The sequence below is a fragment of the Mauremys reevesii genome, linkage group 1 (genome assembly GCF_016161935.1).
Source record: "Mauremys reevesii isolate NIE-2019 linkage group 1, ASM1616193v1, whole genome shotgun sequence".
Classification (NCBI taxonomy): domain Eukaryota; kingdom Metazoa; phylum Chordata; order Testudines; family Geoemydidae; genus Mauremys; species Mauremys reevesii.
This window is the reverse complement of record NC_052623.1, coordinates 57,689,357-57,712,280: the sequence shown is the minus strand read 5'-3', so window position 1 is coordinate 57,712,280 and position 22,924 is coordinate 57,689,357.

Sequence of the window (22,924 nt, the reverse complement as noted above, 5' to 3'; positions counted from 1 at the left end):
CAGTGCTAACTCATTAGTGCTACTCAGAGATCTCTAATTTAAAAACAATTGTTTTGATTAAAAGAAAAGTTTTGCAAATATTTTTGGTTTTGACAATTGGAAAAAAATGTTTTCAGCTGTCTTAACTGAAAATATATATACAGTTTTTCCCTAAACACATTTGTGTGAAAAAAAATTAAAACAAGCAATTTTTTTTGTCTTTGAAATTTTTCCTTGGAAAATAAACAAAATTTTTGACCAACTCTATTACTTATATTGACGAGCCCTTACTCCTTCCAGAAGTCCCACTGAATAGAAATACTTGTGTGATAAAGGCTCCCCAGTGTGAGTTGCACTAACTGGTTGTCTGTATAGAAGGAGGCAGGATGAAAGAGATGTGAGCTGTGGCACTTCAAAGCTTGAGTGTTGTACTGAGTGAGTAGCAATCCTTTATCAAGTGTGGAGCAAGGTTCCTTGTTCTGATGAATCTTAGAAACTCTGCAGCTAGGAAAGACACAAAGATGGAGATCCTCAAAGGTATTTAGGTGCCTAACTCATATGGGAAGTCAATGGGAATTAGTCCCTAAATACTGTTGAGCATTGGGGCCGAAGTGCCTTTCCCAGCTTCATAGCTACTACTGCAGGTTTTTACCTTTCTGCAAACTTCTTAAGTAGCATGAGAAAGAATGTTTTGGTGATTTCTAGCCATAGAGATTATGACATGTCCATGTACAGTTGGAAAATTATCTAAAGACAGTAGAAGACCTTCAAAATCTTATGGTATGTCTACATTGCATCTGGGAGCATATTACATTCCAGGGTGACATCCAGACCAGCGAGGGGTTGTGTAATTGCCTGCCCTGCAAGCCTCACAATGCTTTGCTGTTGAGGCTCCCAGCCTGGGTCACTCACAAACAACCTAACAGCATGCAAGTCACACCTTTAGTGTGTGTGTGCGCACGCTAGATAGTCCCGACACCAGCAACACCCCCCACACACACTCTGGCTTTCAGTAACTTTGGTTACTACTTGCAGAGTGACCCCAACATACTCCCTGTTCTAAATTTTCCCCATAACTTGTGTTCTGCACTAGCTAGTCCTTTCCCAGGTAGTTGAGATATTAGAAGTCTATTGCCTTTGTAAAGGGTCAATATTCAACAGTCTGCTATTTTAAATGGAGTTCCAAACCATTCATTTTAAACACAGCACTAGATTAGTTCATATTAAAAAAACAAAACAAGTTATCTACGCAGAGATAGATTTTAAGTGAGTACAAGTATTAAAGTCAGAAATGGTTAAACGAGAAAGATAAACACTTTCTAGTAGCTAAAACTTTACAAGCTAGACTTGGTTCAAGGTAAAATCCTTACCACAGGTTCCCAGCAACATGGCTGACCAAATTCTCAGATCCCCCACAATGTCAAAGGGCTGGTTCCTTTGTCTTAGCGGTGTGTGTGTGTTCACTTTTATAGTCTGTAACGGGTCGGACTCACCCCCGCAGCGCCTCCTGCTGGTGACTCCGGGAATTAGCTCAGTCCAGCATTTGGAGCGCCCTCTGCAAGCCGGTGATCCACCTGTCCTCTGGCCTGAGTCCCTCCCTGGACCCCGGTGCCCTTTCTCTCCCCTTTTCTCTCTGGGTTTCCCCTGCCTCGGGAACCCCCCACCCTACTATCCCCACTTCACCTCAGTAGTGGCTACTGCCCAGTCTCTATCTAGCCCCCGTTCGCTGGGGCAGACTGCAGTATCCAGTATTCATCATCGGCAAAGGGGATTTGGACCTGCTGCCTTTGCTTACCCCTAGGTTGCCCCTTGCAACCCCCAGTACCTTTAGCCCTCTGCTAGGCAACAGCCTGGGGTTTTCTAGGCTGGAGCTTCCCCAGCTCCTCAACCTTTCCTCAGCCCTGCTTCACCCTAGGTACCTTGTTTAGCTACTAAGCAGCCAGGCCCATCTCTCTCTGAAGGCAGAGAAAGACTGTCTGTCTTCTGGCTTCCCTGCCTAATTATAAGGCCCTGTTGCTCTGTTTGGGGCGGGGCCCCCAGCTGCAGCCACTTCCCCAATCAGCTCAGCCTTGAGAGCCACTGCTCTCAAGCCCTCCCAGGCCACTTTTTAAACCCCTTCACAGCAGGAGCAGTGTCCACCCTGCTACATAGTCCAATCACCTTTTGAAATGCATTTTCCTGAGGATTACATCTAGATAAAGTTCCTTCCTGCTGGAAGCATGGAGACAGGTGAAGCTCCTTTTAATGGCTATTTTTTATGAAGAGACAACTCATGCAGTATGCTGCTTTACACCATCTAGAAATCTAGCCTACAGTCTTAAATGACACGAACACATGTTATTTTGCAGATATACTATATGAGATACACAGGTAGCTTCTGGAAGTATTCTGTACTGCTCTGTGATTGCCAAACCAAGAGTCCATGGAAGTGTGGTGTATGAAAAGCATGCAATAAAATACACACCAAGCAATTTCTTTCATAGGTATGTTACAGGTGCCTGATACATGGAGAATGCAAGATTGTTACAGCACCCAGCGATAACTTTAGCTTAAGCTGTCAAGACTTGTTTAGCTTTGGAGGTCCTGAACCAAGATGGTAGCACTTACACAATATTAAATGCCTGATTCTATTCAGAATTATCCAGTATTTGACCTGTGTAACTCCATTGACTTTAGTGTACTTGTGAATTGCTCCAGAGGAGAATCAGGAAAAGGGGGAATTAAGTACGGTAGTGCTTAATTACAAAACCTTTACAATTATATTTATGGCATTTGACTCAGCTCTATCTATTTATAAAACATCAGTCTAATGAAAGGAAAATATAAATTAATCCCGGTATAATCATGAATCTGTAACTGACAGTGTTTTTCACAGCATTGTTTATAACAAGAAGACAATCTGCATATGCAAATCCCATTTCCAGATATAGCACAATCATAAATGCTGTCATCTTATTAAGACACTATTCTTTTTATATTTCTTGATAGAAGTCACCTTATGAAAACAGGAGATAAGGGCCTTTTCAATGTTCTTTAGGACGAAAACAAAAAGGAAAGCACTTTATTCTTATTTGATTTGACCTTGAAAATGTGAAAGATTTAGTTGTCACATCAGTTGAAAATAATTAGCATTAGATATAAGCTAAATATCTACCAAACGGATTACAAGATTTTTATAGTTATATCTTAATAATAGGCACTTTAATTAAATTCCTGAACTGTATTTTCTCAGTGCTAGCCTAATAATATTCTATGAAGGATTATCTACAATTCATAAAGGTTTGCTATCCATTATCCAATCAGTCTGGCTGTTTAAACCATGCTGTAGATTAACCAATTTTTGATGAGGTGAAGAGGGAATTTCTGATATTTATGTTTATAGATAGTAATGAAGTACAACAAAATATTTCATTAGCCATTTTAGGTGTCAATGAATTGTTAATTCCCAGTTCTATAGTTTTTTATTGTATTAATCAAAGAGGACCTCAAAATCCAAAGTATTTTTTAAAAAATGTTTCTCTGATATGTAATACTCTTACTATCTTTCAAGAGCTTAGATTTATAAGAAACAAATCTTACCTACAAAATGTTTTTTCATTGTTGCTGAAATCTAACTGTTTTTCAAAGGCAGACTTGCTCTTTTAACTCAGTCAATGAAATTTCTTCCTTGTATTAGCAGGTTTTAGCATCCATTTCAGGAACTTCCATTAACTTTCCAAAATATTGAGCTAAGTATTGGAATTCTTCCCTGCTTTAGTGAAAAATTTTCAGCAAGCATATAAAACAGAAGGACTTTTACAGACTATGGGGTATACAGCCTCAATCCAAAGGTCTGTGGGAGACATTTGCAATAATTGGGGATGCTGGCTTTGTAAACTTCAAAAGCCTTGAGGACCACAACCTCAGTTATCCAGGTAGCCAGCTAGTTTACTTATGGGTGTCTGGCTCAGCCATGGCGAGCTCTGAGAGGAAGAAAGCGTGAGAAGAAGAACCCTAGAGTCAAGGAATTTTAGGAATCCTAATGTTCCCCTACTCCAGTTCTTCCTTCTGAAGTCACCCAGCAGTCCTCATGTAATGAAGCCTTCACATTTTTGTATGAAGACTTTCATGCACAGAAGTTCATATTCACATTCACATTGCTGAAGCCTGTTGGCACTTAAAAGGCCTGCAAAGTGCTTAACATCCTGAGAAATGCCAAGACCTCAGCTCCGACTCCTGGGAATTTGATGTTTCACACTTCACGGGATGCACTAAGTGACTCACAGGACTAAACTCGATATTTGCTTTAGAGAAAACTGTAGGCACTGGCGACTTCAGCACAAAGACTGGTGGCCAACTTAAAAGTCTGCATGAGCTGGAGAAGAGGACTGCTGAGATTTCTGAAGCTCCAGCAGACCTTCTATGATCTGAAGGACAGGCTGCTGTAAATCTTCACTCCCGAGGTGCGCAGCAGCTTTACAAATCATAGAATCATAGAATCACAGAATAATCAGGGTTGGAAGGGAACTCAGGAGGTCATCTAGTCCAACACCCTGGTCAAAGCAGGACCAATCCCCAACTAAATCATCCCAGCCAGGGCTTTGTCAAGCCTGACCTTAAAAACCTCTAAGGAAGGAGATTCCACCACCTCCCTAGGTAACCCATTCCAGTGCTTCACCACCCTCCTAGTGAAATAGTGTTTCCTAATAGCCAACCTAGACCTCCCTCACTGCAACTTGAGACCATTGCTCCTTGTTCTGTCATCTGCCACCACTGAGAACAGTCTAGATCCATCCTCTTTGGAACCCCCTTTCAGGTAGTTGAAGCAGCTATCAAATCCCCCCTCATTCTTCTCTTCTGCAGACTAAACAATCCCAGTTCCCTCAGTCTCTCCTCATAAGTCATGTGCTCCAGCCCCCTAATAGTTTTTGTTGCCCTCCACTGGACTCTTTCCAATTGTTCCACATCTTTCTTCTAGTGTGGGGACCAAAACTGGACACAGTACTCCAGATGAGGCCTCACCAATGATGAATAGAGGGGAATGATCACATCCCTCGATCTGCTGGCAATGCCCCACTTATATAGCCCAAAATGCTGTTAGCCTTCTTGGCAACAAGGGCACACTGTTGACTCATATCAAGCTTCGCGTCCACTGTAACCCCTAGGTCCTTTTCTGCAGAACTGCTGTCTAGCCATTCGGTCCCTAGTCTGTAACTGTGAATGGGATTCTTCTGTCCTAAGTGCAGGACTTTGCACTTGTCCTTGATGAACCTCATCAGATTTCTTTTGGCCCAATCCTCTGATTTTCTGGGTCCCTCTATGTCCTACTCCTACCCTCCAGCATATCTAGCACTCCTCCCAGTTTAATGTCACCTGCAAACTTGCTGAGGATGCAGTCCACGCCATCCTCCAGATCATTAATGAAGATATTGAACAAAACCGGCCCCAGGACTGACCCTGGGGGCACTCCTCTTGAAACCGGCTGCCAACTAGAAATGGAGCCATTGATCACTACCCATTGAGCCTGATGATCTAGCCAGCTTTTTATCCACCTTATAATCCATTCATCCAGCCCATACTTCTTTAACTTGCTGGCAGGAATACTGTGGGAGACCGTATCAAAAGTTTTGCTAAAGTCAAGGAATAACACATCCACTGCTTTGCCCTCATCCACAGAGCCAGTTATCTCGTTATAGAAAGCAATTGGGTTAGTCAGGCATGATTTTCCCTTGATGAATCCATGCTGACTGTTCCTGATCACTTTCCTCTCCTCTAAGTGCTTCAGAATTGATTCCTTGAGGACCTGCTCCATGATTTTTCCAGGGACTGAGGTGATGCTGACTGGCCTGTAGTTCCCCGGATCCTCCTCCTTCCCTTTTTTAAAGATGGGAACTACATTAGCCCTTTTTCCAGTCATCCGGGACCTTCCCCGATCGCCATGAGTTTTCAAAGATAATGGCCAATGGCTCTGCAATAACATCCGCCAACTCCTTTATCACCCTCAGATGTAGTGCATACAGCCCCAGGGACTTGTGCTTGTCCAGTTTTTCTAAATAGTCCCGAACCACTTCTTTCTCCACAGAGGGCTGGTCACCTCCTCCCCATGCTGTGCTGCCAAGTGCAGCAGTCTGGGAGCTGACCTTGTTCGTGAAGACAGAGGCAAAAAAAGCATTGAGTACATTAGCTTTTTCCATGTCCTCTGTCACTAGATTGCCTTCCTCATTCATTAAGGGGCCCACACTTTCCTTGACTTTCTTCTTGTTGCTAACATACCTGAAGAAACCCTTCTTGTTATTCTAGCTGCAACTCCAAGTGTGATTTGGCCTTCCTGATTTCACTCCTGAATGCCTGAGCAATATTTTTATACTCCTCCCTGGTCATTTGTCCAATTTTCCACTTCTTGTAAGCTTCTTTTTTTGCATTTAAGATCAGCAAGGATTTCACTGTTAAGCCAAGCTGGTTTTCTGCTGTATTTACTAATCTTTCTACACATTGGGATGTTTATTTCCTGTAACTTCAATAAGGATTCTTTAAAATACAGCCAGCTTTCCAGGACTTCTTTCCCCCTCATGTTATTCTCCCAGGGGATCCTGCCCATCAGTTCCCTGATGGAGTCAAAGTCTGCTTTTCTGAAGTCCAGGGTCCATATTCTGCTGCTTTCCTTTCTTCCTTGTGTCAGGATCCTGGAGGCCTTCTCTCGTATCTCATTCTGCCTTCTTCTGCTTCTCTGCCAGTTTTCCCCAGCACAAGACATTTATTTTTCTTTTTGCTGTGAAGAAAATGTATGTGCAAAACCTTACCCAATAGGGAAGTGAGGTAGAATGTTCCGCTCCCCACATTCTTCCTTGCCAAGGGAAACTGGCTAGCAGCCTTTAATATCCACTCACTTTTCTGAAAAACTCTTTGATCCAGATCAGTACCGGACGACATGACTTTGGTCTGGATACCAGAGTGTTTTAGAAAGATGAGATTTTGCTGTACTGGACTTTAAAATACAATTAATCACTTGCAGCTGAATCAGACAATAGTCTTGTTTGCTTTTGCTTTGTACAACGCTCACCTTAATTTTTTTTAAATTAATAATGGCCGATTTCCTCTTTCTGTATAGCACCTCCAGTGACAAAGAACCTCAAATTCATCTTGGGGAGCCCTGATATAAAATAGTCAGAACCCCTTAAACTACTGGCATTAAAACTGTAATAGATGACTGACCTGAACTAGAACATGTTTTTTGACCATGCTTGCTTGCTTGCTGTCCAGCATTGTATGTAGGATCACTTCTAAGGAAGGATTGTAGACTGGGTAATTGTAGAGTTAGTCATAGGGCAAGATCATCAGCTGGTATAATTTAACATAGTTCCACTGAAGACTGCTGAAGATCTGACCCACTATGTTTGACAAGACAGAAGACCATTTAAGCACAGGTGCTCCATTGATTACAAGAAAAGCTGTACAACACATGTGCGCAAAACAATGTATTGTACCTTGTATCATTCCTTTTTTCCATGCAATTGACTTAAGCTGACTTGAAACCTTATAATTAAAGCTTTGATCGTTTACACATACGATATCAATTTGTGCTTTTGAGTTTCTGCAGTTCACTGAATGCATATGGTTTAGAATGAAGATACTTTGAAATGAAGGAGGTGGGCGGGGGGGAAAGAAGAAGGGAGGAGAGGGTTTACCAAAGAGAGAAGGAAGCGGAGAATGTACCACACAAGGGAGACAAAAGAAAGGAGCAAAGGGGGAACCAGAGTGAAGGGAATGGGTGAGGGTAAAGGAGGACCGTCTTTACTTGCACACAGTCTGGAAATTTTAGCTGAGTATATTTTAGTCACTTTTATTCAAGTGCTTCTTTGTTATTGTACCTCTTGCCACCAGGTACTGTTGTAGTAATTTTGATTGGTTATATGGGTCAAAGGTATTAAAATAATTCACTCATTGCCCAACATTAAATACTTGGAAACAAGGTTTGGGGTTTGATATACAGAGACCTCAGCCTGCTTAGCACCAGGGCAAACACACCATTAAAAATCCTTTAAAATCTTTTATTAAAGACACAGAAAAAGGAAACCAGTTAAAGCATTTGAAATGTGAAGTATTAAGTAAGGCTTTCAGTTTAGCAACATTTTTGTATCCTTCAGCTGGAAAGTGTTTTATAAGGAAACAAACCCCTTGATGATGGGAGGCACATGGGGGTATCTAGACAGACAGAAATAACCCAGAGATTGTTTCTCAAAAGAGGGTTGAGCCTATTTGCTGAACTATATAGAAACTGGCATTTTCATCGCCTGTATTGTACTTACTGCATTTTGGGGATGCATAAAGAGTTTAGTTTCAGTGTCAGTCTAGTGCTTTTTCATTCCCCACCTTTACTCCTCCTCACCCTGCAAAAAAAAAAAAAAAAAAAAAAACCCCGCAACCTATTGCAAAAGGGCAAAGCAGTTCAATTTGCACACACTTTAGTTTTTCTGACTTGCTAACTTGAACTCTTGACAGGCAGTGATCTCTATGCAGGATTGTCAGTAGCTTATGATTCAGCTGCTCCATAGTACTTGAATTCTTTCAGGATGTTAAAAAATACATAATCTATATTCCTCAACCAACATATGCTCCCAATTCCCATCAATGTTGCGATGAACATCACGAGGACAATAGGTTCTTGAGTTTTTTTACTTCTCTTGGCATTCTTATCATCAAGTTACAAAGCAGCATATAATCCCCCATGAAACTAGAAGTAAAATTTCAGGAGATTGTTGGAATGATAAATTACAATTACTAATTTGCCACCATAACATTGAACTCAAAGAACAGTTGCTGTGCTCTATATTTTGCAAATGACTTTTTTTCCTATCAGAGAACAGATTGTGCTGCAGTACATGGTACATTGAATTTAATTGTTTCCATATCATATGTATTTACATTCCAGAGAAAAATGTAGTCTTTAAGTGACACTGGGGTGTAATAATTCTAGTACACATGAAAACATTGCACATGAGGGTGAAAGCTCTTTTTGATATGGAAAGTATTATAGGAATGGTTTTCATGAGATGTATTCTCAAGACCACTGGTCAGATCCTTTGCTGGTGTAAATAAGTGTACCTCCCTTAATTTCAAATGGAGAAATGCCAATTTATGCCAGCTGAATATTTGGCCTAATGGTCACAGGATTTAACTATTTTTCTTAACATTTAAAGGCCCACAAAAAAAGTGAGTGGCAGTATCAGATCTTGTATATTTATGTTACCATAAAGACCTTTAGGGCCTGCTTTTTATATATGGCTTTTGTGGACAGTTTGGCTCCTGCAAATAACCGCACCCAAAATGAATTATGGGTACAAAATATAAATTCGTCTAGCCACATTTTTGCATGTATAATCTCAAGCATTTGGATAATGTCCAGTGTTTTTGCCATCACTGAAAAGTGTGGATGCAGCTATTTTAGAATGCAAAGTTGTTCCCACGAGAAGAGACTGGGATGAACCCCACTGAAAAATCAAGCCCTGAAAGTTTCAAAAGTGTTTGTGGCATTTTTTAAAATACACCCCCCCCCTTAAAAATAGATGATAAAATAGCACAGGACCTTTATTATAGAAAAAGATGATAAATATAGCAAATGGTAATAATACTTCTTTAAAATTGTGTCAGACTAGGCAATACAATCTTAACTAACGTACTTAAAAAAATTATGCAATAGGATGTGTGTTCTAACTAGAGTAGTCGTTAAATGCTTTGGTTGTCTTATCCCTTTCCTGTGACTCTATGTTGTCTCTTCACGGCAGGGACTGGGTCTTCTTTTCTGTTTGTCATGCAGCTGGCATATTGTTGGCTGTATTTACTAATTTGTCATTCATTCCCTGTTCATTATTACATTTCCTGTTCATTACTACAAGATGTCCCTATATCCTAAATGTATAATACTCAGCTACTGAATTCAACTAGATTTTATGTGTCGATTCCCCATCCTCTGTTGAATGAGTAAGCTACAGAGCAAGAGCAGATTCCTTACGTGAACATACCAAACTGAAATACTACTTTTTTTTTTTTTGGTCAACTGAAATTACTGATACAGAACTTGATTGCACTGATGAAGTAAAACAGCTGGGAACTGAAATGCCTCTCTGTATTTGGTGTCTAATAGCAGCATAATGATAAATCACTAGATTACACATGTCAATATCGTCATGGTTTTGGTTCTGTCAGTGCAGTGGTTTTCAACCTTTTTTTCATTTTTGTACCACTAAAAAAATTTCAGATGGAGGTGCGGACTCCTTTGGAAACCTTAGAAATAGTCAGCTGCCCCCAAGGGGTCTCCAGACCACAAGTTAATAACCACTGCTCCAGTGCAACAGTAATAAACGGTAATAACATGTCACCAGGACCTGATGGCATTCCCCCAAGAGTTCTGAAAGACTACTAATTGTCATCTGTAACCTATCATTTAAATCAGCCTCTGTACCAAATGACTGGAGGATAGCTAATGTAATGCCAATTTTTAAAAAGGGCTCCAGAGGTGATCCCGGTAGTTACAGGTCGGTAAACCTGACTTCAGTACTGGGCAAACTGGTTGAAGCTATGGTAAAGAACAAAACTGTCAGACCACAAAGATGAACATAATTTGTTGGGCAAGTGTCAACATGTTTTTTGTTAAGGGAAATCATGCCTCACCAATCTACTAGAATTCTTTAAGGGGGTCAACAAGCATGTGAACAAGGGGGATCAAGTGGATATAGTGCATTTAGATTTTCAGAAAGTCTTTGACAAGGCCCCTCACCAAAGACTCTAAAGCAAAGTAAGCTGTCATGGGATAAGAAGGAAGGTCCTCTCATGGATTAGTAACTGGTTAAAAGATAGGAAACAAAGGATAGGAATAAATGGTCAGTTTTCAGAATGGAGAGAGGTAAATAGTGGTGCCCCTGGGGATCTGTATTGGGACCAGTCCTATTCAATATATTCACAAATGATCTGGAAAAAAAGGGTAAAAAATTGCAGATGATACAAAAATTTCTCAAGATAGTTAAGTCCCAGGCAGACTGCGAAGAGCTACAAAAGGATCTCTCAAAACTGGGTGAGTGGGCAACAAAATGACAGATGAAATTCAATGTTGATAAATGCAAAGCAATGCACATTGGAAAACATAATCTCAACTATACATATAAAATGATGGAGTCTAAATTGGCTGTTACCATTCAAGAAAGAGATCTTGGAGTCATTGTGGATAGTTCTCTGAAAACATCCACTCAGTGTGCAGTGGCAGTCAAAAAAGCTAAAAGAATGTTAGGAATAATTGAGAAAAGGTAGATAATAAGACAGAAAATATCATATTGCCTCTATATATATCCATGGTACACCCACATCTTGAATAGTGCATGCAGATGTGGTCGTCATATGTCAAAAAAGATGTATTGGAATTGGAAAAGGTTCAGAAAAGGGCAACAAAAATGATTAGGGGTATGAAAGGGCTGCCATATGAGGAGAGATTAATAAAACGGGGACTTTTCAGGTCAGAAAAGAGATGACTAAGGGGGGATATGATAGAGGTCTATAAAATCATGATTGGTGTGGAGAAAGTAAATAAGGAAGTGTTATTTACTCCTTCTTGTAACACAAGAACTATTGGTCATCAAATGAAATTAATAGGCAGCAGGTTTAAAACAAACAAAAGGAAGTATTTTTTCACACAATGCACAGTCAACCTGTGGAACTCCTTGCCAGAGGATGTTGTGAAGGCCAAGACTAACAGGGTTCAAAAAAGAACTAGGTAAGTTCATGGAGGATAGGACCATCAATGACTATTAGCCAGAATGGGCAGGGATGGTGTCCCTTGCCTCTGATTGCCAGAAGCTGGGAATGGGAGACAAGGGATAGATCACTTGGTGATTATCTGTTCTGTTTATTCCCTCTGAGTCACCTGGCACTGGCCACTGTAAGAAGACAGGATACTGGGCTATATGGACCTTTGGTGTGACCCAGTATGGCTGTTCTTATGCAATATTTACCATTTTTAATTGTGTGTACAGAATTTTACTCCTTTGGCATGTACATTCATGATTTACAGAAAGACCCAGCTTCTCCATCTCCTGCAAGCTGCTGAGTGTGACTGGCAATCTCCAGCACCATGCTTTTTCCAAGCACAGGCTGTCACATCAATATCACCTATTCCTCTTTGCCAATGGTTACTGTGACAGGCATAGTAGTCTCTAAGGCCTTGTCTACACTACAAGACTATTTCGAATCAACTTAGTTCGAATTTGTGGATTCGACCTTATGAAGTCGAATTTGTGTATCCATACTAAATACACAAATTCGAATTTCTGAGTCCACATTCACAGGGCCAGCGTCGACTTTGGAAGCGGTGCATTGTGGGAAGCTATCCCACAGTTCCCGCAGTCCCTGCTGCCCATTGGAATGCTGGGTAGAGCCCCCAATGCCTGCTGGGGGGAGAAATGTGTCGAGGGTGGTTTGGGGTAAGTGTTGTAATTGAACCGTCAATCACAAACTCCCTCCCTCCCTCCTTGAAAGCGCCTGTGGGCAATCTGTTCGTGCACTTTTCTGGTCAGTGACAGCGCGGACGCCACAGCACTGCAAACATGGAGCCCGCTGCGATCATCGCCGTTTTCTCCTCCTCGCACTTTATCGTCCACCTCTTCCACAGTCAGCTGCTAAGAAATTGGGCTACTTTTCAATGGTGCTGCAAGCACTGGGGGACCATAGGGGACGTTTTACAAACATCAACGTTGGGTGGCCGGGCAAGATTCATGATGCCTGTGTTTTCAGGAACTGTGGGCTGCTCAGATGCCTGCAGGAAGGTAGTTTCTTACCGGACCACGAAATAACTGTTGTGGATGTGCAGATGCCTATAGTCATCCTCGGGGACCCAGCCTGCCCGCTAATGCACTTGCTCATGAAGCCCTATACATGCGCCTGGGACAGCGACAAGGAACTCTTCAAATACCAGCGAGCAGCGTGACCTGTGACTGTTCAGTTTCTTTACAGAGAAGCTGAACCTGCCCCTGTTTCTTTACCCAGTTACTGTTGACTCTCCTCTTCGGTTACATACCCCGTTCACCCCGTTACCCCCACTTCCAGCACACGTGTAAAAATAAAATACATGTCCCATTATTACTTAACAAAGGTTTCTTTATTCATGACTTTTCATGAAAGGGTTGAAACTGGGACGCAGGCTGTGCTGGTTAGGGTGTGCGGTGATTTAAAGACCGCCTCTAAACTCAAGGAATGACAGGCTCCTGCTCCTAGAGCGGTCTGCAGTGCCGGAATGCTTCTTTCAACGGAGCCTGCCATTCCTCTTTATGGAATTCTGTGTGCGGGCGGATATGTGACCTTGTGGTGGAGGAGGACGGATACAGATTCCTCAGCTGCGTGACTCAGCGGTCCAGGACAAGGACCGCTGTATAAGATCTGTAACCGCCCTCCCCCGCTGCAAAGTCACATCTCCCCCGCCCACACAGATCCTGGAAACCACCTCCAAAAACCGACCAGGGTGCCTACTGACTGCACCGTGTGTGTGACCCGCTGCTGATCCTGCCCCCGTGTCTGTACCCTGGGAAAGGTGACTGTCCTATGCAATTAACCACCCCCGTCCCCACGCCCCCCATTCAAAGACAGTCTTCTTTGAAAAAACAGAACGGAAACAGTAATTAACAGCAAAGCATTTTTATTAATTAAGTAGACAGTTAGGGGATGGGACTGGGATTGGGACTCCTGTGAGTGTGGAAGTGAAGGACTTCGGTAGGGTATGAGAGCTTTTGGGTACTTGAGCACTGTGCTGTGGTGCAGTGACAGTATTCACGTCCCCGGCCGCCCCTCCTCCTGATTACTTTCGTTGAGGGGGGTATGGGACTTTGTGGCAGGGGAGTGCGGTTGCAGATACACTGCAGGGTGTCTCTGTCCTCCTGCGGTCCTGCAGAACATCCACAAGGCGCCTGAGCGTGTCCGTTTGCTCCCTCACTAGTCCAAGCAGCGTTTCAGTCGCCTGCTTGTCTTCCTCACGCCACCTCTCCTCCCGTTCGCTGTGTGAGCGCTGGCACAGAGAGACGGTCTCCCTCCACTGGCTCTGCTGGTCCGCCTCTGCTAGGTAGCAGCCCATACGTTCCTCGAACATCTTGTCCCTTGTCTTTTTCTTTCGCCACCTAATCTTTGCCAGCCTCTGCGAGGGGGATGCTGTGGCAGGTCTGGAGACAGTGGAAGCTGTGAGATGGGAAACAGGGAGTGAATTCCTTGCAAAGATACATTTTGGCGAACAATTAACTGAGTCTAGGCTGTCTCTGTGAATTCTGGGTTGAGACCCCTGTGCCTGCTGGGGCACAAATCATTTTCACGGTGGATTCTGGGTAAATGTCGCCAGTCATTCCTTCCTCCGGGAAAGCAACGGCAGATAATCATTTCAAGCCCGTTTTCCCAGAATTGCCCTGGCATACGCCATAGCGTGGCAACCATGGACACTGTTTTGCCTTTTGTGTATGTCACCGTATGTGTACTAGATGCCGCTGACAGAGGCGGGCCAGCAGCGCTACACAGCAGCATGAGTTTGCTTTTGCATGACAGCAGAGATGGTTACCAGCCATATTGTACCATCAACCATACCATTAATTGGTAATAAGATGGTAATAAGATGGGCATGGTTACCTGTCCTTCTGCACTGCACCCTTTGCTGCTGTCATAAGTGCCCCTGGCCGAGCAGCCAGGGGCGCAAAAGCAAAAACTGGGAATGACTCCCTGAGTCAATCCCTCCTTTTTGGTATCTAAAAATAGAATCAGTCCTGCCTAGATTATGGGCAAGTGTACTAGAGAACCACTGTATCATAGAACCAGAGAGCACAGCTGCTCTGTGTCTGATCCTGCATAAATTATGAGCTGTATGCTATTCACAGGGGGTGCTCCTGCAACAACACCACCTGTTCATTCCAGTCTTACCCCGGCCTTCCTGGGCTACCATACCATTGTCCCCCCACTTGTGTGATGAAGTAATAAATAATGCAGGAATAAGACACAGTGACTTGTTTGTGAGAAATGACTGGAAGGAAGCCTCCAGCTGCAATGATAGTCCAGGCAGGACATTAAGGAGTGTGGATGAAGGAGCCCATCATCCCTCTGCTAGTCCAGGGGTAACTGAATCTTTTATTTACAATGAAGGGTGGGGGCTGATGGAGCTCAGCCCCCTGTTGCAATGATGAGGACGGTTACCAGCCATATTGTACCATCAGCCATCAAAAATTAGGGACAGGCACCCTTGATCGACCTTACTGATACTAGTCGGCATGGTTACCAGCCCTTTTGCACTGCCCCATGTGCCAAGAGGCTGATGATGAGGACGGATTTCCATCATTTTGTACCATCAGCCATCCATAGCGTGGGGGGAGCAAGGATGTTGGTGTTGAGTGCTGCACCATCGCGTCTATCTGCAGCATTCAGTAAAGATAGGGTGACATGTAAAAGACTCAACAGAGGATTGTTTTCACTTCTGGTGGTGTGTGTGGTGTGTGCGCAAATTGCCGAACTATGCCCTGACCCACCGCAGACACTGTGTTTGACCCTAGAAGCATTTGGAGCTCATCCAAGAATGCAAATATTTTTCGGAGACAGCAGGAACTGTGGGATACCTTGCGTCCTCATTCCCCCCTCCCTCCATGAGCGTCCATTATATTCTTTGGCTTTCCGTTACGCTCGTCACGCAGCTGCGTGCTGAGTCTGTGCTATGCCGTGTGTCCGTAGATTTTTTAAAAATACTTTGGACCAGGCGTAACATTACAGTAATTACCCTAATTAGATGCAGGAGTCTCCGAGCGAGATCACCGTGAGGAGGGTCACTGAAGGAGATATAGAGCGCATGCTGCGTGAAAGCTCGCATGAACCAGGGCCCGATGCAGCCGTGCTCGGGGAGGCAGTGCTCCCTGAGTACCTCATGAAAGCCTGGCGCGGAAAACTGTGCTACCACGGAGCACCCAATAAGGCAGCTCTCCCCAGGAACCTCCTGCGGAGGCTTTTCGATTACCTCCAGGAGAGCTTCGTGGAGATCTCCCAGGAGGATTTCTGTTCTATCCCCATATATAGAGAGACCTCCTTTTCACATACTTCAGATTCCTGTTATATTAAGAATAAAAGTTTACATGTTTAAAGCACGTACCGACTGCTCCTTCCCCTGATTCAGGGTCCGGGTTAACGGCCGGGGAGGGTTGGTAGGGGATCTCCGTGACGGTGATGAAGAGATCCTGGCTGTCGGGGAAACCAGCGTTGTAAGCGCTGTCGCCTGCCTCGTCCTCCACAAACCCTTCCTCATCTTCCCCGTCCGTGAACATCGCCGAGGAACTGTCCGTCGACACTGTCCCATCGTCAGAGTCCATGGTCACTGGTGGGGCAGTGGTGGCAGGCTCCGTAGCGTCCGTTTGCCGCTTTGATTTTCCAGTAGCCTTGTCTGGGGTCCTTGATTTTCAAGCGGTGCTGCGTTGCATCCCGCCTGTATCCTCTGTCTCTCATGGCTTTGGAGACCTTCTCGTAGGTCTTCACATTCCCTGTTTTGGAGCGCAGCTCCAAAAGCACAGACTCCTCGCCCCACACACCGATCAGATCCAAGAGTTCCCAGTCAGTCTATGCTGGGTCCCTCTTTCTATTCAGAGATTACATGAACTCCTCTGCTGGAGAGCTCTGCAGCGTTGCAGGTGCTGCGGAGCTCGCCCCGATGTCCAGCCAGGACGTCAGATTCAAAGTGCCCAGACAGGAAAATGAATTCAAATTTTCCCGGGTCATTTCCTGTGTGGCTGGTCAAAATCAAAGCTCGGACTGCTGTCCAGAGCGTCAACAGAGTGGTGCACTGTGGGATAGCTCCCGGAGCTACTAAGTTCGATTTCCATCCACACCTAGCCTAATTCGAGCTAGCCATGTCGAATTTAGCGTTACTCCACCTGCCGGGGTGGAGTACCAAATTCGAACTAAAGAGCCCTCTAGTTCGAATTAAATGGCTTCCTGGTGTGGACGGTTGAGCGGTTAGTTCGAATTAACGCTGCTAAATTTGAATTAAAGTCCTAGTGTAGACCAGGCCTAAAATAAATCTCCATAGCTGCCTTGATTGGAACCCCCTTCTTTCCCTGGCCAATTTGTAATAGTTGTAAGAATGTGTAGAGTAATTTATTGCCAGTTACTTTGAAAAAAAAAATCACCAGGTGCTCCATTTTTGGGTGTCAAGGGGATAGGGGGGGAGGATGGTTCTCTAATTCAAATGGCTTGATCTTCCAAGGGAAGCCTCCTACGAAGTGCCTAACACCCACCATTCTGGTAGACTGTGTCTTAAATTGCTACTACGTTTTTGCTAAAATACTGTTAGCAATTTGGTAATATAATAGCAAAGCTTGTTACCTCATTTAATACAATTGAGTTAAGGGCTCCACAGTTTTAGTGCAAGAAAAGTAGTGTTCTGTCAGCAGGTAAGACAGGGCAAATAAGAAACTCATCCTCTTGGCTGCTCTTTCAAAAACAGATGAGGACCGTGACTATGCTCCTATGCATGGAAGAAAGGGGTAAGGAGATGCCTGTGCACCAGAATAAGGTTGCACAATTACTATAGCGGGGAGACAGTAGTGGGTGACTTCACTTCCTTTCCCTTGTGGGTGGGTAGAATCTTCCTCTGCCCTCTCAGTGCCCACATAGCTGAGCCACTAAGGATAAAGAAGTGGAAGTAAGCAAACTGCATCAGGAAAAGGGCTGGCATCAATTACTTCCCCCACGGACCAAACGGGCAGCAGGAATATAAGGGATGCCTTATTCCAGGGGCCAATCCAGCTATTATTGACACAATAATGGTGCAAAGTTAAAGGGAGACTGCATCTATTAGCAAAAGCATCACATGCTTAAAACAAAGCTAACCTCATCAAGCAGATCAGAAATGCATGTAATAAGAAGTGTCCTCCAGTGACTACACACTACTTTAATAATTGTATATGGGATACATAGGCTAATATAGAATAATTATGAGAGAAGAGAACTGAGACACAAAAGCAGCAGAGATGATTCAAGGCTTTTAATGACTTCATTTATAAAGATATGCTCAAGTTAGTTATTTCTTTCTTCAGTACAGTATAATTAAATGAGAAAAGTTTAGATAATAAAGTGTCAAAGCCACCGTTAAATTTTAATTTAAACTAGGCCAGAATCAAAATACTGGACTTCAACCATTTCCACCGCTCCCCCAATACTTAGATAATGTACAATCATGGCTTTCAGAAGTGCAGCCTCAAAATAATAGTACCCCAAGAAATTATTGTGTAATCTGATTCCAGTAGGGCTGATGCAGGATTGAACCTAAGACCTCTTTTACCAAGAGCACATGGCTCTTGAACTTGAGCAAAAGAACTCCCGCCTTCAGCAATCCTATAGCTGTAGCAGACTTAGACGTCTTATGTGGCTGAGCTACTATAAGGGATCACTATTCTTCCAGTGTAGTTTACAGCTCTCTGGGTTTCTGACTTGACATCATTAGTTAAAAGCACATTTTAAAGTGCTACGCACACATGAAACGGCACTTTTCAAAATGGTTATAGGGAGTTGGAGCTTGATCTAAAGCCTATTGGAGTTAGTAGAGAAATTTGATGTTGTAGATAAAACTATCTGCCTAATAAAATCACTTATTTTCAGTCAAATTCTACTTTATGTTTAATAAAATATGCCAAAATGCAATCAAACATTCATACAATTATGAGGGCATTCATATTTTATTTAGAAGTGATTTATTCCAATTACGGGAAAATTGTACACAAACAAACAAAATTTCTCTAAGGGATGTTTTTTGTGAGGAAACATTTAAAAATAATAAACCTAAAGTGCAGCTTTTCATTTAAGCTGGTTCCTTGATTCCAAGTCAGCACCTCACCGAGAAAGACTGGTCCAGTGGTTAGGGTGCTTGCCTGGAATTTGGGAGACCTGTTTTCAATCCTTTGCTTTCCCCCACAGCCCTTAGATAAGTCACAAAGGGTATGTCTACACTGAAAAACAAACAAATAAAACCCAACCACCCCTCAGCAATAAGTCTCAGAGAATAGGTCTACAAACTCAGGTTGGCAGGGCTTGTGCTATGGTGCTAAAAATAACAGTGTAGACATTCCTGCTTCATCTTGGAGACCCCTTCCCTTTGCCAAGTTTCAGAGCCTGAGCTCCAGCCCAAGCAGAAACATCAACACTACTATTTTTAGTGCTGTAATGTGAGCACTAAAGACCAGGCTTTGAGACTCACTGCTGTGATATGTTTTGGTTTGCCTTTTTTTTTTTTTTTTTTTTGCAGTGTGGACGTAACCTTCGTCTCATTGTGCCTGAGCTTCTCCTCTGTGAAATGGGGATAGCAGTACTTGCCCAACTCACAAAGATTATTGGCAAGGCATTCAGATACTATGATAATAGTGGGTCATATAGTAACATCCAGTGTCAGTTATAGAAGCTGCTGTTGAATATACACATCGAGTCTACAAGTGAAATATACACACAGAGCAAGAAAATTGCTCTACATACCCTACATTGAGGATTTGGTTTCTTTGATTAATTTCAAATTTTAGTTTTGGGTCCTCTGGGACTGCATCCAAAGTCCACTGAAGAGAATAAGAGGCCCTCTAATGCCTTCTAACTAGAGATGGTTAATATTTTTTGCATGAAAAGTTTATTAAAAAGGTCTCTAAAAAAAGTTGCAAAAATAAGTTGGCACAATGAAAATTTTCATTCCCCCCCGAAGTTTAATTTTTTAAACAAAGTTTCTCATTGCTTAAAAACAGCTTTAAAAAAATTAAATCTGAAAGATGTTGGTGAACAATGCACCACCCTTTGAAATATGAAGTGTACACCCCTACTCCGCTTCCTCTGTACACACACAGTGCCAGATCTGCCTAGTTTCATGCACTTGTGTTCCTTGAGTGAAAAGCTTGCATTTGTCTCTGTCTTGTGGGAAAGTGGGCTATTTGTCTTTCCCTTGTGAACTTATGTAGAGCCAGGCAGTCCAACAACATACTTTGCATAGGTGGATCCCTGCACAGAAGCCCATTCACTTCAATGGAGTCCCACGCAAACATGAGGATCTGCCTATGTGAAACAAGTTGCAGGATAGGGGCCTGTGTAACTCTGATATCTGCCAAATAACCTTTCTACACTAAAGTCTTAATTACATATGGATAAATGATGGTGCAGTTATTCCATATAATTCATTCAAATAGGTACCTTCTTTTTTTCCTCATGGCACCACCAACTCAGTGAGGAGGGCTTTCAACAGGTTCAAAAGGGGAAGGTGACAAAAGCCCACAGGTATATATAAAGGAAAAAAGTGACCTTTACAGAGGGCTGGAAGTTGTGTGGGAATGAGAGGGGTGAAGAATGGAAAATGGGTTATAGGAGCAACAAGAAGGAATACGGGAGGGGAATCTGCTCAACATCTTAGATTCTATAAACAGATGCAAGGAATAGAGATAATAAGCACAAAGAACTGGAAATCTTATCATACAAGCTAAATTACTACTTAATTGGTATCACTGAGACTTGGTGGGATAAAACTCATGACTGGACTATTGGTATAGAGGGGTATAGCTTGTTCAGGAAGGACAGGTGGGGGAAAGAGGAAGGAGGTGTTGCATTATACATCAGGAACGTATATACTTGTTTGAGATCCAGACAGAGGTAAGAGGCAGGCCAGTGGAAAGTCTTCAGGTGAAAATAAAATTTAAAAAACCAGGGGTGATATCTTGATACGAGTCTACTATAGATCATCAAATCAGAAAGATGAAGTGAATGAGGCATTTCTAGAACAAAGAACAGAAATATCCAAACACAAGACCTGGTAGTAAGGGAGGACTTGAACTATCCAGACATCTGTTGGAAAAATAATATAGCAAAATGGAAGATTTACAGTATGTTATTGGAATGTATTGGAGACAATTTTTTGTTTCAGAAAGTGGAGGAAGTAACGAGATCCATTTTAAACTAGAGTCTTACCGACAGGGAGAAACTGGTTGTGAACGTGAAAGTAGGAGGCAATTTGGGTAAAAATGATCATGAAATGAACTATTTCATGATTCAAGGTATCCCACAGTTCCTGCTGTCTCCGCTAAGCATTTGCATTCTTGGCTGAGCTCCAAATGCTTCTAGGGTCTAACACAGTGTCCGCGGTGGCTCAGGGCATAGCTCGGCAATTTACGCACCCCCAAACACACCCAGAAGTGAAAGGGGAAACGGTCCTGTGTTGACTCTGTTAGATGTCACCGTATCCGTAATGAATGCTGCAGATACATGCAATGCTGCAGCACTGAACAATGACATCCTCACTCCCCCCGCCCGCCATGCGTGGCTGACAGTACAATAAGACTGATACCCATCGTCATCCTCAGCCCATTGGCACATGGGGCAGTGCAAAAGGACTGGTAACCATGCGTACTAGCATCGGTCAGGTCAATCAAGGGCGCCTGGCCCTATTTTTTCCTGGTAGATGGTGCAGTATGGCTGGTAACCATCCTCATCATAGCAACAGGGGGCTGAGCTTCATCAGCCCCCACCCTTCATGTGTAAAGAAAAGATTCAATTGCCCCTGGACTAGCAGCAGGATGATGGTCTCCTTCATCCACAGTAATTAATGTCCTGCCTGGACTATCATTGCAGCTGGAGGATTCCTTCCACTCATTTCTCACAAACAAGTCCCTGTGTCTTATTCCTGCACTCTTTATGACTTCATCACACAAGTGGTGGGACAATGGTATGGTAGCCCAGGAAGGCTGTGGGAAGGCCGGAATGAGCAGGTGGGGTTGTTTCAGGATCACCCACTGTGAATAGCATTCAGCTCAAAATTTATGTATTATCGGACACAGAGCAGCTGTGCTCTCTGGTTCTATGATATAGAGGTTCTCTAGTACACTTGCCCATATTGTAGGCAGGACTGATTCTATTTTTAGATACCAAAAAGGAGGGATTGACTCAGGGAGTCATTCCCAATTTTGGCTTTTGCGCCCCTGGCTGATCGGCCAGGGGCACTTATGACAGCACCACATGGTGCAGTGCAAAAGGACAGGTAACCATGAGCATCTTATTACCATCTTCTTACCAATTCATGGTATGGTAGACGGTGCAGTATGCCTGGTAACCATTCCTGCTGTCATGCAAAAGCAAAAGCATGCTGCTGTGTAGCGCTGCTGGCCCGCCTCTGTCAGCGGCATCTAGTACACATACGGGGACATACACAAAAGGCAAGACAGGGTCCATGGTTGCCACGCTATGGCGTGTGCAAGGGCAATTCCGGGAAAAGGGGCTCGATAACATTGTCTGCCGTTGCTTTCCCGGAGGAAGGATTGAATCGCGACATTTACCCAGAATTCATCGCGAAAATGATTTGTGCCCCACCAGGCACAGGGGTCTCAACACAGAATTCACAGAGACAGCCTAGACTCAGTTATTTGTTCGCAAAAATGTATCTTTGCAAGAAATTCACTCGCTGTTTCCCATCTCACAGCTTCCACTGTCTCCAGACCTGCCACAGCATCCACCTCGCAGAGGCTGGCAAAGATTAGGCGGAGAAAGAAAAAGACAATGGACAAGATAGTCGATGAACGTATGGGCTGCTACCTAGCCAAGGCGGACCAGCAGAGCCAGTGGAGGGAGACCGTCTCTCAGTACCAGCGATCACACAGCGAACGGAAGGAGAGGTGGCGTGAGGAACACAAGCAGGCGACTCAAATGCTGCTTGGACTAGTGAGGGAGCAAACGGACACGCTCCGGCGCCTTGTGGATGTTCTGCAGGACCGCAGGAGGACAGAGCCCCCCTGCAGTGTATCTTCAACCGCCCTACCCCGCCAGAAAGTCACATACCCCCCTCACCCAAAATAAACAATAGGAGGGGCGCCCGGGGCCGTCAATACTGTCACTGCACCCCAGCAGAGTGCTCAAGTACCCAAAAGCTCTCATACCCTACATTTTCAGAAGTCCTTCCCTTCCTGAC